Source organism: Puma concolor, chromosome B2, assembly GCF_028749965.1.
Source record: "Puma concolor isolate L17-30 chromosome B2, mPumCon1.1.hap2, whole genome shotgun sequence".
Classification (NCBI taxonomy): domain Eukaryota; kingdom Metazoa; phylum Chordata; class Mammalia; order Carnivora; family Felidae; genus Puma; species Puma concolor.
In genome coordinates, this window is record NC_141671.1 from 99,308,419 (window position 1) to 99,327,185 (window position 18,767).

The following is an 18,767-nucleotide window of genomic DNA, read 5'->3' on the forward strand; positions in this document are numbered from 1 at the left end:
ACATCTCACAAACTGAGAGATCATGACCTGAGCCGAAGTGGGACGCTTAAACAACTGAGCCACCCAGGCGCCCCTCCTTATCCCATTATAGAAGCCATTGTCATCAGCAGTGTCATCTTCAAATTATGAGAGATACTAATAGTAATAAGAATTAGAGTATGGCTCAACCAGAGAAACTAGTTTTCTTTTAACTGACTGGCCAAACCATCTTCCCCTGACCAACACAAATATTCTATTATCATGAGGCCTTTAGAGAAAGGTTCAGTATAACATATGTTAGTAGTATTTTATTTAAAAACTCTAGGGGTGTCTGGGTGGTGTAGTTGGTTAAGCATCTGACTCTTGATCTTGACTCAGGTCGTGATCTCATGGTTCGTGAATTTGAACCCCACATCGGGCTCTGTGCTGATGGTGGAGAGCCTGCTTTGGATTCTGTCTCTCCTTCTCTCTGCCCCTCCCCTGCTTGTGCACGCACACACACACACACTCTTTCTCTCTCTCAAATAAATTTAATAAAACCTGTAATCAAAGTAATTTTACTTAAAAAAGTTTTTAGAGTATACTTAGTTTTATTTTTATGGAAAGAAAAAGGCTGTCATCGTGTAAATGTCTTTTGGTTAAATGGAGTAGGGATTCATTTAGGTTACAGAAAGAAATGGAGATTTAGAGCAAGACTACATATACAAATAACAATGAAGGGCATCTCCCTCATACAGCCAGGCCTCAGCCAGCTTTACATCAGTGGCTCTGAAAGCGGCCAGTGACTTGATTGGCGGTAGTAACACGTTCTTGCCGATTCTTTCTCCGGTCCTCTGCTGTTCATGTCATTGACTTACTTTGTTGTTCCTTTCCCCCGTGTCCATTTCCATTTCTGTTTGTTCTACCAGCTTATTAACTCTCTTCTTGTATCAGTGGTTTAAATTCCTGGGTAAGAACCTGATAGGACATCCAATCACTTTATCCCTGTTTGGGCAGAGCTTTCATACCGGGTTTTTCAGAGGCCACCAGCCAGTGTACAGATCATATCTCTGCCTAAGGTACCACCCAGGGCTCCCATAAGTGTGGTGATTTCCCCCTAGAAGTAGACTGTGAGTGTGGTGGCCACTATGATTGGCCAGTCCAGCACAGTGGTTATAGGAAGTAATAATGAGTTATCCCTTTAGATGGCCACCCCTTCTTTTTCCAATATTTCCAAAAGTCTATAGGTGAGTAAAGAACTAAAAAGTTTGGAAAATGTAGACTGCTTATGTACTGTGCACCTAATTATAGTTTGTAATACAGATGGTCTTCCAAATAAAATATTGGCGTAGTTACGTGTCATAGCCAGGAAACAGGATGTTTTACTTAACTGGGTTTTTGGCTATCTGAGAGTTAAATTGCTTTCATGAATGTTCTATTTTGTTCTGTTTCTAGTCCTTTCTCTCCCTTTTAGAAATACAGTCCTTTTTTTTCCTCCTCCCCATTCTGTATCATCCTTGGGGCTCAACTTACTGTGAGTGGTGAACTTACATCCAGTGAAAAGTATCCTTTAATCATTAAAGTATCTGGTTGCCAATGCAACATGTTTTTTGTTTTTTTTTTTTTCCCCTTTAAAATTGTTGTTTGGCTCTTTTTAGGGGTATTCTCCCACATTTTGTCTTTTGATTTCTGAATTGGAAGTGATGCGTCTGCCTAGTAAATTGATAGCTATTTAGCAATAAGTAAATGTAATATTTAGTATATAGGATCCTTGGTTTTAAGGTGTAGTTGTAATCTTATAGAAGTAAGAGATTAGACATCTCGGTAGTTTTAAACACATCTACTGAAATCTTATATTTGTTAAATCCTAATGCATCTGTGAATAGTCTTTTGTAGACAAATCAACATCTCTTTGTGATGGTATTTGTCCTGGAGTTCCTTAAGCTTGCCGAATCTTTAACATTGAAAGAGACCCCAACATCTAACATAATTTGAATAAAACATATATAAAAGCTTTAGTTTTTTTTTTTTTTTTTTTTTTTTTTAAGAGCTAGAAGTTTATTGAATAGAGGAGACGGGGTTCTTCACTTTCAGACCACACCAGGGAGCTGCCCTGGCCAAGACCTTCAGGTGTCTGAGGAATACTAGGGTTACACCACCAAAGACCTGAAGAGAGGAAGGAGAGGGAAGGTAGGATCCCTCCGAAGGGCAAGAGAGGAAATTCCTCACCCTTCTGGGCAAGGGCAGTCTGGCTGGTTCCCTCTGGGGCTTTGGATTCTCATTGAGGAGTAACATCAGCCCAAGGTCCAGTTTTTACAGACAGTATGTCTTTCTCTGACTGACTTTTTTCGTTTAGCGTAATACACCCTAGCTCCATCCAGGTCGTTGCAAATGGCAAGATTTTATTCTTTTTTTATGGCTGAGTAATGTCCTATTGTGTATATACATATCGCATCTTCTTTATCCATTCATCAGTTGAGGGACATTTGGGCTCATCTGGGTGCCTGTATCCCTTTGAATCAGTATTTTTGTATCCTTTGGGTAAATACTTAGTAGTACAATTGCTGAGTCATAGAGTAGTTCTATTTTTAACTTTTTGAGGAACCTCCATACAATTTTCCAGAGTGGTTGCACCAGTTTGCCTTCCACCAGCAGTGTAGGAGGGTTCCCCTTTCTCAGCATCTTATGACACCTGTTGTTTCTTTTATTGTTAATTTTAGCTATTCTGACAGGTGTAAGGTGGTATTGTTGTGGTTTGATTTGTATTTTCCTGATGATGAGTGATCTTTTCATGTGTATGTTAGCCATCTATATGTCTTTTATGGACAAATGTCTATTTGTGTTGTCTGTCCATTTCTTAACTGGATTATTTGGTTTTTGGGTATTGAGTTGTAGAAGTTCTTTATGTACTTTGGATACTAACCCTTTATTGGATATGCCATTAGCAACTATCTTCTCTCATTCTGTAGGTTGCCTTTAGTTTTGCTGATTGTTTCTTTTGCTGTGCAGATGCTTTTTATTTTGATGAAGTACCAATAGTTAGTTTTGCCTTTGTTTCCCTTGCCTTAGGAGACATATCTAGTAAGAAGTTGCTACAGCTGATGTCAAAGAGGTTACTGCCTGTGTCCTCCTTTAGGATTTTCATGGTTCCCTGTCTTACATTTAGGTCTTGAATCCATTTTGAATTTATTGTGTATAGTGTAAGAAAGCGGTCCAGTTTCATTCTTTTGCATGCTGCTGTGCAAATTTCCTAGCACTATTTGTTGAAGAGACTGTCTTTTTTCCATTGGATTCCTGCTTTGTTGAAGATTAATTGACCACATAGTTGGAGACCTATTTCTTCTAAAAATAAGCACTGATATGCCAAGAAGAAGGAAAATTGGGGCTACTAGGTTTTTTTAGTGAAAGGAGAACTTTAATTATAAACTTGTTGATTTTGGAAAGTAGGATTTATTATTTTATTTTTCTTCTAAGCTATTGAGAAATTTTTGATATTTAGCTTTGGAAAGTTCAAGGGGTATAATGTGATGATTTGATACTCATGTATTACAAAAGATTACCACAATGAAATTAGTTAATATCACCATCCCCTCACATGATTACCATTTTATTTTTGTGATAAACCATTTAAGATCTACTGTCTTAACTAATTTTGGGTATATAATACAGTATTATTAATTTTAGTCACCATGCTGTACATTAGATCCCCAGAACTTATCCTATAGCTGGTGGTTTGTACTCTTGGACCAGTATTTTGCCCTTTCCCCCAGGCCCCAGCCCCTGATAACCACCATTTTACAAATTTGGCTTTTTTAGAATTCTACATATAAGTGGGAAAATACAGCATTTGTCTTTCTCTGTGTGACTTTTTTCACTTAGCTACATGAGTATTTGGTTTTTGTTTTTAATGTAAGCTCTACACTCATCATGGGGCTGGAACTCACAACCCCGAGATTAGGACATGTTCTGCCATCTGAGCCATCCAAGTGCCCCTGGGCATTTGTTTTTAATGCAGATATTTAAACGTTCATTATAGTGGACTTTTTTTTCATTGTACTCCTAAGAAACTTGCTGTAAGGCTAAACTATAATATTAAATGCATCTGAATTATTGATGAGAAAAAAAACTGGTGGCAGTGTATTAGGCTGCTTTGATGTACCTGTATAACGATGTTTTCTGTATTAAAAATTTGAAAAAGTTATGAGCAGATGACCATTATATAGAAGCAACAAACTATGAAAAATGAGCATTTATGAACACTTTACCTTTGTTATCAAATAAAACTTACAACCAGGTTAATCTGACACATTTAATGTATGCATAATTGTTATTGTGCTGTGAGGTAATTAGGCATAAATGGTAAGTAGTTCATGTAAATCACTATAATTAGAATTACTTTTACACAGCCAAATCAAGCATTTCTAGAGTCAGGGAGGGAGAGAATTAAATAGAGTGTGGAGCTACTGTGAACATCTCTGTTTCCATTAATCAGGGGTATACAGGCAGCCAGGTTTTTTCATCTCTTGGGAGGCGACATCATAGCCTAAGAGACCTGGGAATAGGAGTGGAAGGCACAGTATTCCTTTCCTTTTCCTCCTGCTCTCTACAAAATAATTTTCAGCTTTTCCCTAATGAGAAATTATTTCAACTTCGTCTTACATCCTATCATCTTTTATTTGGATACTTGTTCTTACCCTTCTAAGAACAATGCATAGATTGTGTAGAAAAGACCTGTCTTGCCTTGAAAGCCAGCTAATCTCAGGTCTTGATGCTTTTCTTGTTCTGGCTTCTGGTACCTGGAGGCTATGAGCAGGATACCTGGAATGCTGGGCTGTAGCCTTTCCTCGTAGGGGATGTGGGAGCCCTACTTGTCTGAATCCAAGACTAGCCTATTTGCTGCTTTTCTTCAGTTCTTCCCTTCTCTCTTCCACCTAAGGGAGTGAATACTTATTCTCTCCATTCTTCTTAGAACCAGCATTTCCTATAGGTAAAATGGGTTGAGCAGCATGATTTGGTTAAATTTTCTCTGATCCCTTCATTTATTAGAAAACCATAAACAACCTTGAATACAAAATGGGCAACATCTGTAGCTATATACAGCTTTATTGAAGACCAGGAATATTTTTATTTTTTTACTTTTTAAAAAATATGTAACATTTTTATTTATTTTTGAGAGAGAGAGACAGGGTACAAGTGGTGGAGAGAGAGAGGGAGACACAGAATCCAAAGCAGGCTCTAGGCTCCCAGCTGTCAGCACAGAGCCCAGTGTGAGGCTTGAACCCATGAACTGCAAGATCATGACCTGAGCCGAAGTCAGATGGTCAACTGATTGAGCCACCCAGGTGCCCCAGGAATAATTTTTGAATGAATGTTTCTTGTATCAAATTTTCTGAAAGCTGTAGCAAAATTATGTCCTAACCCAATGTTGGTATTGTCTGTAAGAAGTAAGATCAGGAGTCAGACCACATTGTTTATTGAGAACTAACATATCCCAGACTCATTTAAAATCTGAAATTTGAGAAACAGAGTGTAATAGGCCTGTTTCCATCTACAGAATAATTAACCAGTGCATTCAGTTTTATTTTCTAAGGTGAAATTATGCCATCAACATAGATGAGAATATCTTTAATAATTCCCTTGAAATGAATTTAAAGGAAGGGATATAGCCCTACTTCATAATGTTGATGATTGGAATGCTTTCTGTCTTTATCAACCAAAGCTGACTACTTTGGTTATGGAAGCAAAATTACATAGGCCATAAAGAGGAATCAGTACTGTGGAATCTGTGCTGAGATTATAGTCAGGTCTCTAGATCACAGGTTGGCAATTATTTATTTATTTACTTATTTGGCAAATATTTTAGGCTTTGGGAACCGTATGACCTCTCTCCCAATTACTCGGCTCTGCTGTAGTCAAAGCAGCCACAGAAATACATAAATAAATGTACTTCAACAAATACTTATTTACAGAAACAGGCGTCAGGCTGAGTTTAGCCCACAGGTCATAACTTGCTGACTCCTACTCTAAATGAGTGCTACCTGAGCAGATTTGGTGGCTGGTGGGAGACCACTCATTATATTCACAATTCTACTTAACTGTACTTAGTCTAGCTTTTCAGTCTGATTTCCCATTACCTCTCTTTATATATACCTGCCTCTAGTCAACAGAACCATTCAGTATTCCATTAGACAGACAAATAGAACATAATAGAAAGTTCAGAACCTGAATGAAAACTTGATGTGCTATTGACTTGGCACTGAAAATCAGTGGGGAAAAAGATGGTCTAGTCAATAAATATGGATGAGAGACTGAGAAAATTGATTATGTGAAAAGTAAAATAAAATTAGGTATCTTTTTCTTTAAACATAAACATAAATTACATAGAATTAATGTCTTAAACTTCTTGAAGAAAATATAAAGCAATATCTTTATGAACCTGGGAATAGTAAAAATTTCCTATATAAGATAGGAAAACCTAAATTATGAAGATAAAGATGGATACATTTGACTATACTAAAATTTAAAACTTTTAGCTGAGAAAAAGTGACGTAGAAAAGGTGAAAAGGCAGAACACAGACTGGGAGAAAATACTTGCATTAAAAATAATTGGTTGTGGATTGTTATCTAGATTGCATAAAGAACTATCAAAAACAAGAAAAAACACCTCAGTAGAAAAATGGATGAAGAGTCTGTCTTGTGGGGATAACTAGCAGATGCCACAAAACTGGATAAATAAATCAGAATGTATTTCTAAAATGGAATGTTGCATAACATGGGGATGTTTTCTCTGAGGAAATAGGATACAAAGGGAGGCTTCAGTTGTGTCTAATATTTTATTACTTAAATTTTGGGATAAATATGTTAAAATATAAAGATTTGAAAAAGTTGGGTGGTAGGTAACTAGCTATTCAATATTTTATCCAATTTAGCCTATTTATTATATTCTATAGTAAAAATATTTTAAGTGTAATTGTTAGATATTTCAACAGGTTTCTTAAAATCATTTTTAGGGGCACCTGGGTGGCTTGGTCGGCTGAGCATCCGACTTTGGCTCAGGTCATGATTTCACAATTCGTGGGTTGGAGCCCTGTGTTGGGCTCTGTGTTGACAGCTGAGAGCCTGGAGTCTGCTTCAGATTCTGGGTCTCCCTCTCTCTCTACCCCTCCCCCGCTCATGCTCTGTCTCTGTCTCTCAAAAATAAATAAACGTTAGAAAAAACTTTAAAAATACAATTTAAAAATCATTTTGGGGAAATTACAACTTGATGATGTGATTTTAGACTCTACTGTTTCATCATTTGCTTCTTACAAATAGACTAAAGAAGGGGAACTATTGGCACATCGCTCAGAAAGGCCTAGAAAGTACTATAGACTTTTTAGCAATGGAAATTTTTTTCTCTTTCTGAAGTTCCATAAGCTGAATTGTCTTGGCTTAAATCTTTTTCATGAGTGCCAGATGTTTCTGAGTTCTATATATGTAGTTAGGTATTCATTTTTATTTATTTATTTTTTTTTAATGTTTATTTTTGAGAGAGAGAGAGCAAATGGGGGCAGGGCAGAGAGAGAGGGAGGCACAGAATCTGAAGCAGACTCCAGGCTCTGAGCTGTCAGCGCAGAGCCCGTTGGGGGGCTCAAATCCATGAACCGCAAGATCATGACCTGAGCCGAAGTCAGACGCTTAACTGACTGAGCCACCCACGCACCCCTGTAGTAATGTGTTCATTTAATATTGATTTAATCTTGTCTTATGTTTGGTAATGTTTTGTCTTTTTCAAGTAATGTGCCCATTTCAAGTACTGGGGAAATAATGAGACAAGTGTTCTCTTGCTTTTTTTTTTTTTTTCTCTTTTCTTTTTCTTTTTAAAATTTAAATCCAAGTTAGTTAACATATAGTGTAATAATGTTTTCAGGAATAGAATTTAGTGATTCATCACTCACATATAACACTCAGTGCTCATCCCAACAAGTGCCCTCCTTAATGGCCATTGCCCAGTTAGCCCATCCCCTCGCTAAACACCCCACCAGCAACCCTCAATTTGTTCTGTGTATTTAAGAGTCTCTTATGGTTTGTCTCCCTCTCTGTTTTTATATTATTTTTACTTCCCTTCCCCTATGTTCACCTTTTTGTTTCTTAAATTCTACATATAAGTGAAATCATATGATGTCTTTCTTTGACTAATTTTGCTTAAGATAATACACTCTAGTTCCATCCGCATTGTTGCAAATGGCAAGATTTCATTCTTTTTGATTGCTGAGTAATATTCCATTGTATATATATACCACATCTTCTTTAGTCATTCAAGAACAATATTTCTAACACATAATCTGATTATACCATTCTCCCATTTAAGGGTTCTTGATGCCCTTGGGAAAAAGTACAGACACAGTAGTGTGTTCTACAGGGTCCTTGAGAACCTGGTCCCTGCTTCTAGCCAGCCTCATCTGTTTTAATTCTCTGCCGTTAAAGCACCAGCTGTGACAAACTATTTGAAGCACATTGGGCAAGACTAGGACCTTCTCTTGCCTTCGAGTCTGCCAGTGCTACATCTCATCTTCTTTTGTTTAGCACCTCTCATATTGCCCACCTGGTGACCACATATTCCTTTATTAAATACTTTGTTTTCTGAATCTTCTGGGTCTGCAGAGCCTAGCTCACTGCCTGGCACAAAGTAGGTGCTGAGTCCTTGATTCTTGTTTGCAGAATAAATGAAAAATGAACGACAAAGTCATCATTGAAGATTCAGAAGACAATTCTCTGGTTGTCAATTCTCTGATAATTCTGAATGATAGGCTATCAGTCTATCCATGTGTCTGTGTGAGTGTTGGTGTCTCTGTGAGTTTCTATATCCATATGTGTCTCTGTGGATGTGTTTGTATTCTCATTCCCTCCTTAGCATCAGTTTTTGATAATCCAGGAGAAGCCTGGAAGGTCACTTTAATTCTTCAAATTCAGAACTTCAACCAGGAATATTCAGACCAAAGGATATTTTTCACATTTTTTTTTTTTTAATGAATTCCAGATTGGTTTGAGAATTATGCTTGTGTCTTGGATATCCCTCTGAACTGGTAGTGGACTGGATTAGATCACACCTAGTATAGCTTTGTCTAAGCCAGTTAGAATCAGAGTACCAGTTAGGAGTGAGCGGACAGTGTAGATTTGCTGAAGAAATTACCTGCTGTCATTTGTTTCCCAGTGGCACATGTAGGCACTTAAAAATCCTTGTTGCTTGAATGCATGAGGCATTAAAAAGTCATTTGCATCCTTAAACTATGTTATAATAAAAAATGGAGCCATTTCTTATCCTAGTTGTTCTAGAGGTTTAAGCTCACCCCCTCCCCCCCATACATACTTGCTATTTAGGTACATAAATAGGCTTAATTATAGGAGTAAACTGAACAAATTGGTGTACTTTAGGTTAGGAGGGTTCTTCTGCAATTCAACTGAAGGCATTTTAAAAAAGATTTTCATTTAAAGAGCCTTTATGGGTGCTAACATATAGTTCATTCTTTTAGTTTTTAAAGATCTCCTTAGAAACCTGAAGTGATCTACTTTTATCAGAAAGTGGTCTATGTTGAGAATGATATAATGCTAGTTTTTAAAAGATGTAATTATGCCCAGCATTCCAGCTGGAATCATTGTCTCTGATTCTATCATTTTTGGAGATAATAATGGAATGATGAGGGGAGTGGGGAGAAACAGGAAAAGTAGTATTCCTGCATTTTAAACAAATTGAAAACAACCCTTTTTATTTTAAAGCACCACCCTTATTATCTAATTGTCCTAATGGAAATTATGCTGGAGTAGCAGGTGGGGAGTAACCCGGAAAGGTGGAGGACATGCTATTTCAATTTATAACTTTGGTGAAAATCACCTCGGATTACTTTTTAATGCTAGAATTTTTAACATAAGGAACAAAACATAAGTTAAAATGATTAAATCAAAATATTCAGAATGAGGATAACAAATGTTTACTTTGCCGCAGTTAAAGGAATAGTTTTGGTAACAGTTTTGAAAGCAGTTGTCTAAAATGTAAATATGCAGATACTTTTGGAATAATTTTAGACTGAATTCAAAAGTAAAAGCATTTCACCAAAGGGGGGGGGGCGGGGAGTAAAAGCAATTTAGTTATTAGTCACCACATTTTTTCCCCAACTTTTTATTTTGAAAAATTTTGGAGCACCTGGGTGTCTCAGTTGGTTAAGCATCCAACTTGGGCTCAGATCATGATCTCACAGTTCTGTTCACGGGTTTGAGCCCCACATCGGGCTCTCTGCTGTCAGCACAGAGCCTGCTCAGATCCTCTATTCCACTTTGGATCCTCTGTACCTACTTCTCTCTGCCCCTACCCTACTCGTGCTCTCTCTCTCTCTCTCTCTCTCTCTCTCAAAAATAAGTAACCATTACAAAAATTTTCAACAATACTTAAGTCTATGAATGTTAACAATTTGCCACGTTTGTTTTTTTCTCTCTAAATTATATGTTTTTTTCTTTTTGTTTTTTCTTTAATTACCTGAAAGATGCAACATAATAACCCTTGACCCTTAAAAACATCATTATGTATTTCCTAACAAGGATATTCTCCTGAATAACTATATTACCAGTATCATACCCAAGAAATTTAACACTGGTATAATAGTATTATTTAAAATAGGGTTGCCTGGGGGCGCCTGGGTGGCGCAGTCGGTTAAGCGTCTGACTTCAGCCAGGTCACGATCTCGCGGTCCGGGAGTTCGAGCCCCACGTCGGGCTCTGGGCTGATGGCTCAGAGCCTGGAGCCTGTTTTCGATTCTGTGTCTCCCTCTCTCTCTGCCCCTTCCCCGTTCATGCTCTGTCTCTCTCTGTCCCAAAAATAAATAATCGTTGAAAATAAAAAAAAAAAAAATTAAAAAAAAAAAAATAGGGTTGCCTGATTTAGCAAATAAAAATACAGGATGTCTGGTTAAATGTAAATTTCAGATAAATAATAGTTCTTTAGTGTATGTATGTCTCTTGTAATATTTGGGACATAATATATACTAAAAAAATATTTGATGTTAATCTGAAACTCATATTTAACTGGCCATCCTGTATTTTCTCTGGTAACCCTAAATATGAAGCCCATGTTAAAATTTCTTCAGTTGTCCCCTAAATATCCTTTTAACTCTGTGTGTGTTTGGATTCACACTTTGAATTTGATTATGTCTCATAAAATTTTGGTAGAATAATGATTGGATATTTACTTCTTACAATGTAAGCCCCATGTTCAAAAGATTCTATGGGTGTAAATGGGCTTTTATATACTGTATATAAACTTCAAAACATAAGTTTCTACTGAATTTAGCAGTTTGGAGTACATCACAGGCAGGACCCCAAACATTGGTGCTATCAGCACATTTTTCATTGGACAGTTGGCAGTTTAGCTGTATTGTTTTGAAAAATTTTAATGACACTCTTTTAACACCTGCTTTTCCTAATCCTCCCTTTTGATTTAAGTTATTACAGCAGGTCTCCTAAACTTAAGAATGCTCTGTGACTAGAGAGTTCTGTGAGATTTTTTGTTTTGTTTTGTTTTTTAGATTCCACAGATAAGTGGTATCATTCAGTATATATCTTTTTCTTTTATTTTTTGAAGTTTATTTATTTTTAAGTATTTTTAATGCTTTCTTTATTTTTTGAGAGACAGTGTGTGAACAGGGGAGGGACAGAGGAAGAGGGGGACAGAAGATCAGAAGCAGGCTATGCACTGAAAGCAGCAAGCCCAACGATGGGCTTGAACTCATGAACTGCAAGATCACAACCTGAGCCAAAGTCGGATACTCAACTGACTGAGCCACCCAGGTGCCCCTAAGTTTATTTATTTTAAGGAATCTCTAAACCCAACGTGGGGCTCAAACTCACAATCCCAGGATCAAGACTTGCATGCTCCTCCAACTGGGCCAGCCAGGCACCCCAGTACATGTCTTTTTCTGCTTGATTTATTTCACTTAGCTTGATGCCCTCAGCGTCCATTCATGTTGTCACAAATGGCAAGATTTCCTTCTTTTTTTTATGCCTAATATCCCATTGTAAATATACACCACATTTTCTTTGTCTGTTCATCGATTCATATACCCTTAGGTTGTTGTCATGTCTTGGCACATGTAAATAGTGCCACAGTGAACATGGAGGTGCAGATATCTTTCTGAGTTAGTGTTTTCATTTCCTTTGGATAAATGCCCAGAAATGAATGGAAAGCTGGACATCTATGGGGTGTCTCCAAAAGTGTGCAGTGTGACCTCCCCAAATGGGAGTACGTTAAAATTCACTGTGCTATGAAAAAAAAAAAGATTATAGCAGTTCATATTCTTACCAGTTTATGAGCCTTCCTTGTCTTCCTACATTTTTGACAACACCGTATTCCCTCAGACTTCTAGATTTTTGTCATGGCAATATTTCATTGTTATATTAAATCACACCACTTTTATCGTGAATGAGAAGTACTCTTTCAAATGTTTAAGCCATTTGTATTTGTTTTTCTTACTGATTTATAAAAACTCTGTTTACTAAGGAAATAAATTCTTGTCTCTAATAAATATTGCAAGATTTTTTCCTTGTCTTTTACTGTTAGCATTTTTTTTCCCCCAAGCAGAAATGGTTAATTTCACTGCTTTAAGTCTTTCTGCCTTTTCCATTATAGTTTTTGGGTTTATGTCTTGCTTTGTAAGACATTACACTTAAAGATTGTAAAAATGAATTCACAGGAAGGCTTTTATAAAGATGTTGATGAAAAGGATTACAGAAGTGAAACATTTAATTTGGTGGTCATGGTTCCTGAAAAGGTGGTGGGGGTGGGGGTGAGGACTGAGATGCAGAAATTGAGAGAACGTGGCATAGGAAGAGGAATCCTCTTACTTTGTCATGGGAGGGAGAGAGGAAAGGATGGGTGCAGATATGGGTGGGATTGCAATTTCATATAGGAAGTTGAAAGAGTTCCACCTCAATGCCTTCTGTTTTCTCTCTAAGGAGAAGTAGGAGACATCTGCTGAAAGTGATGGGGGAGGTGTAGTTCGGCTTGAAGAGAGCTGAGAAGGTTCCAGAGAAGCACTGCAGAAACAGAGAGTGAACTAACCAGAGAAATGGAATTGCTGGCAATATGAAGGGACTGGCGAGAAGCTGCACTCTAAAGAGATTTCAGACTGTTTCAGCAATATTCCGAAGGCTGGGTGAACATGATGGGAAGGTTGATTTTCTATTTTTAGCTATCCTTCCATCATTTATTTTTAATTTTATTTCATTATGGTTGGACTAAAGTGATTCTTTGGAATTTATTGAGGTTTCCTTTATGGCTTAGCATATTGACTATATTTGAAATTGGGCTACATGTTCCTGAATATATTCTTTATTTGTTGAACATAGGGTTTACATAGATATAAAATAGCTTGAGTGCACATTGGTGTTCAGATCTTAGAGATGTCTCAAATGATACGATGTTTCTTTTTTTCTTTTCTTTTTTTTTTTTTTTTGGTGCATAGGCTTTGATGGAAACAGACATCCGTAAAACTTAAAGTTTGCAGTCTTGAACATGAGGGAATGGACCTTGCAATTAGTGGGAACGCCCTGTGCTCTGCCCTGTACTCAGTAGATAAGGAAACAGCAGGCTGTTGAGTTGATAAGTCTTATCCAGGGTCACAAAACTAATAAGTAGCAGAACCAGCATTTTTACCCAGCCCTTTGGGGCTCATTTCCAGTATTCTTCTGCTCTTTTATGCTTAGTAGAGGCAGATGATAGGTTACCACTATCTTTCAACATCATCTTTATTTATTTTTAATTAAAAAATTTTTTTTTGTTAACATTTATTTATTTTTGAGAGACAGAGAGAGACACAGCATGAGCAAGGGGAGGGACAGAGGGAGAGGGAAACACAGACTCTGAAGCAGGCTCCAGGCTCTGAGCTGGCAGCACAGAGCCTGATGTGGGGCTCGAACCCACAAAGCATGAGATCATGGCCTGAGCTGAAGTCAGATGCTTAACCAACTGAGCCACCCAGGTGCCCCTATTTTTTATTTTTTTTTTAAATTTAATGCTTATTTTATTTTTGAGAGAGAGAGGGAGGGAGGAAGGGGAGGGGCAGAGAGAGAGGGAGAGAGAGGATCCGAAGCAGGCCCCGCACTGTCAGTGGAGAGCGCAGTGTGGGGCTCAAACTCATGAACCGTGAGATCATGACCTGAATCGAAGTCAGAGCTCAACCGACTGAGCCACCCAGGTGCGCCCCCCACAACATCATCTTTAATCTTACCATCTGCACAGTCTATAATATAGTGTCATTGGAGATTTATCAAAAGCCCAGTGGAGAAGGTGTCGTCATCCTGCTTTATGAATTTCTGAAGATACAAGTAACATAGCAAATCTTACAACTGGTCACTAATGAAACTTGTTCATCTTCAGAGTTTCAGGCCTTTGTTTAGTGTTAAGTGTATGCATTTAAAGGATAGGGCGCCTATCAGAGTCCTGGCAGGAAACCGTTCACAGCAGATGTTTCAAATAAAGACTGAATCAAGATGACTTAGTCATGACTTAATCAGGCCTAAGACAGCAAACGAGATGGAGAACGTAAGGAGGAGCCTGGAGTGGGCTGGAGCTGTGGCATGAGGGCCTGATTGATGGTCCTGAAGGGATGCAGCTCTGCCAGAGACATAGCAATGAAGCCAGGAGGAAACAGGAAGGAATGGTCTGATTTTTGTTTCCTCCCTCTCTTCCATCTCCTGAAGTAGTATGTCACAGGGGCTAACGCCAGCTAGCAGCCAGCCGGCAAGGTTAGCCTCCTGGGGTGCAGAGCTGGAGGAAGGAGATGGTTGGGGGAGGGGAGCAAATGGAGAATATCAGCACCTAAGAATGATAGCAGGGTGGAGTTTTCTGAGACCTAAGAACAAATGATAGGAATTAAAACACTATAGGGGTGCTTGGGTGGCTAGGTCGGTTAAGAGTCTGAGGTCGGATCATGATCTGAAGGTTCGTGGGTTGGAGCCCCACTTCAGAGTCTGTGCTGAGAGCATGGACACTGCTTGGGATTCTTTCTCTTTCTGTCTCCGCAACCGCCCCCCCCCCCCGCCCCCGCTCCTCCCCTACTCACGCTGTGGTCTCAAAATAAACTTAAAAAAATTAAAGCATCATAAAGGAAATTTAATGGAACTGAAAAATAGGGTAAATTGTGAGAAAATGTAAATTAGGAGCATGTAAATGATGTGGGTTTCTGTCTAAGTCATTTTGAAGAAAATTGTGAACCTTACTTTCTGTGAATTCACTACTATAAATAAGGAATTTTAAATCTTCTTTAGGACCCATTTTATAGTCTTCCAAATAGTCTTACTGTTCACCATTTGATTCTGATTTTCCCCTTAAAATACAGATTTTTATCTTTTTATTTTTATTTTTTTTTAAGATTTTAAGTAATCTCTACACCCTATCTCTACTTGGGGCTCAAACTTACAACTCCAAGATGAAGAGTCACACGCTCTACTGACTGAACCATCCAGGTGCCCCGAACTATAGATTTTTAGGGGTGCCTGGGTGGCTTAGTTGGTTGAACATCCGACTTTTGATTTGGGCTGCGGTCATGATCTCCCGGTTCGTGGGTTCAAGCCCCACGTTGGGCTCTGTGATAGCAGTAAGGAGCCTGCTTGGGATTCTCCCTCTCCCTCTCTCTCTGCCCCTCCCCTGTGCACATGCTCTCTGTCTCTCTGTCAAAATGAATACAAATTTAAAAAAACCTTAAAAAAATATATAGATTTTTAAATCCCTTGAAATAATTTCAGTAATTTTTGGATGACTGAAAGTACATTAGGAGAAAATTAAAAAAGTGAAAAGTGAAAATACTTGGAGTATATTTTGTTTAGGTAGATGGTATCTAACATGTTATAATTATAATATAATATGTATATGTAATACATATTATATAATTTAAAAATATGTATGTAATATATAGTGTAATATAACATTTGCCAAAATGTTTTTTTCCAAAATATGTTGAGTTTGAGTGGGTAAAACAGAAGATAGGACCAATGCTGGGTTTTTTTTGGCAGCATTGAGTTCTCTCTGTGTCATCTTTTCCTCCCAATCTTTAAGTTTTTGCCTCGAACTTCATTTATTTAGCATATATTGGTGATCTCATGTGGATAGTACTAGAGACCCTAGACTATTCCCGCAAAGTGTGTTATGAAGAATTATGAATTGCTATGACCCTTGGAGTTACCTAATACAGAACATTGCTTTCAAAAGATTTTTTAAAATTTATTTTGAGAGAGAGGGTAGATGGGGGAGGGGCAGGGAGAGGGGGGTGGGGAAAGAGACTCCTAAGCAAATGCCATGCTGTCAGCACAGAGCCAGATGGGGGCTCTGTCTCACAAACCATGAGATCATGACCTGAGCCGAAATCAAGAGTCTGTCGCTTAATTGACTGAGCCATCCAGGCGCCCTTCAAAAGATTTCTAATACATAGACTATACTTAGAGATTATGAAGTTCTATGTAAGCTTTCCAATTTGAAGCTGTTCTAAAATTATTTAAGAGCATAATGCTTTTTTCTGGCAAGTTGAAAATAGCATAACCAGTGTACAAGAATGGCTCGTATAAGATCTTAAAACAAAACAAATTAAGAGGTTTTGGCAGGAATGGAATCTGTTTTCAGCTGAGATTTAAGAATAGATTGAGAGTTAATGTGCAGAGGAACACAGGGAATGCAGTCAGCTGGCAAAATCAAAGCAAAGAACGTCCTTTTGCCTAAATGGTGGGGAAGGGGCATGCTAGAGTCAGGGGCTGGATTTATAGAGAAGGCTGAGAGGAGCAGGAAAGCAAGAGACGTTTCTGAGACATGTTGGAGTGAACTCACAGACTAAAAAACAACAGCCATTATGTACTAGATTGTATGTAGCCTTTGAGTATGTTCTCAGCCAAAATCCTGACTGCTCTGGTTTGTTCTAAGAGGCATAACCTTTGCCTCTTTCTGCTTTTACCCTTCCTGAATTCTCTCTGCTCTTGCTTACCTTGGTTTTTTACACAGGTGTCTAGAAATTTGCAGAGTTCAAAGGTTACTTTTCTAAGTGGAACAAAATTTAGTATGGTTATTTGGGTTGACAGTAGTATCAGGCAAAGAGAAGTTGCATTTTGTTTCTTCCTTGGAGACCTCCATCCTCCTATTTTGATCTGGACTTGATTGCCTTCTTCATCTGCTTGTGTCTCTGCTTCTGGAGCAACTCTCTATCTCACCAGGGCTTCCTTCACAGGATCCTTTGTCTTTCCTGGAGTCTAGGGGTTCCTATTTCTGTTAGGGGGATATTATTAAGACCTGCTATGTATGGGGGCACCTGGGTGGCTCAATCAGTTAAGTGTCTGACTTGGGCTCAGGTCATGATCTGATGGTTTGTGAGTTTGAGCCCTACGTCGGGTTCTGTGTTGACAGCTTGGAGCCTGGAGCCTGCTTCAGATTGTGTGTCTCCCTCTTTCTCTGCCACTTCCCCGCTCACACTCTGTCTCTCTCTCTCAAAAATAAATAAATGTTAAAAAAAATAGACCTTCTATGTATGGAATGTCAATTTTCCATTTTCATACTTGATGGATACTTAGGGTAGATTAGATTGGAAATCGTTGCCCCTCAAATCTTATTCAAGTCTTTATCTGTTGTTTGTGACTTGTTACCCTACTCCTTTGTCACCCTCCCCAATGGCCACCTCAGACATTTGTAGAATGTTTCCTTTATCCCTGGTGTGTAAAATTTCAGGGTTATGACTTGGTATTGGTTTTATTTCCCTCTCTCTGCTGGGCACTTACTCTTTCCTCCCAAATCTAGAAATGAAGTCCTTCAGATCTGAGAAAAATCTTGGTATTATTCCTTAGATAACTTCCTCCTCTCTTTTCCCTCTATTTTCCCTTTCTGGAATTCCTTTTTTTTTTTTTTTTTTTTTTTTTTTGGCCAGACATTGGACCTCCTGGTGAATTAATCCAGTAATCTTATATTTTCCATTTATTATTGTTGCTGTTTATTGTATTTTCATTTTTAAAAAAATGTTTGTTTATTTTGAGAGAGAGAGTGGTGGAGGGGGAGAGCAAAAGAGGGAGATAGAGAATCCCAAGCAGGCTCTGGAGCTGTCAGCACAGAGCCCGATCCAGGACTCGATCTCATGAACATGAAATCATATTCTGAGTCCAAATCAAGAGTCAGAGGCTTAACCAACTAAGCCACCTAGGCACCCCTAAAGACTTCGTATTTTTAAAGTAATCTTTACACCCAACATGGGGCTTGAATTTACAACCCCAAGATTAAGAGTCACGTGCTTCACTGCCTGGGCCAGCCAGGTGCCCCTCCGCTACCATATTTTATTTATTTATGTATTTATGTACTTATGTATTTATGTATTTATTTTTTAAATTTTTTTTTTCAACATTTACTTATTTTTGGGACAGAGAGAGACAGAGCATGAACGGGGGAGGGGCAGAGAGAGAGGGAGACACAGAATCGGAAACAGGCTCCAGGCTCTGAGCCATCAGCCCAGAGCCTGACGCGGGGCTCGAACTCACGGACCGCGAGATCGTGACCTGGCTGAAGTCAGATGCTCAACCGACTGCGCCACCCAGGCGCCCCCTGTGTATTTATTTTTTAGACACGCAGTAGGGTTTATTGGTGGTCATGAATAGGGAAGGTACAGTGCCAAGTTTCTCATGAGTGCAGAGCCTGCCATTTTTCCAAGAGGCCATAATTAGGGATGTATTTGACCCCACAGCCATCTGGGATGAGCTGTTTTCCTACTACCATGAATTCAAATTCATCCACATTAAACTTAGTAAATCCCCGTTTCTTA

General features: G+C 38.4%; 1 protein-coding gene across 2 annotated transcripts in view; it reads left to right on the forward strand.

Moving 5' to 3' along the window:
• The window catches only part of AFG1L (AFG1 like ATPase), a 208,482-nt gene that overhangs the window by 38,009 nt on the left and 151,706 nt on the right, over nucleotides 1-18,767 (forward strand). The gene's annotated exons all lie outside the window — the stretch shown is intronic.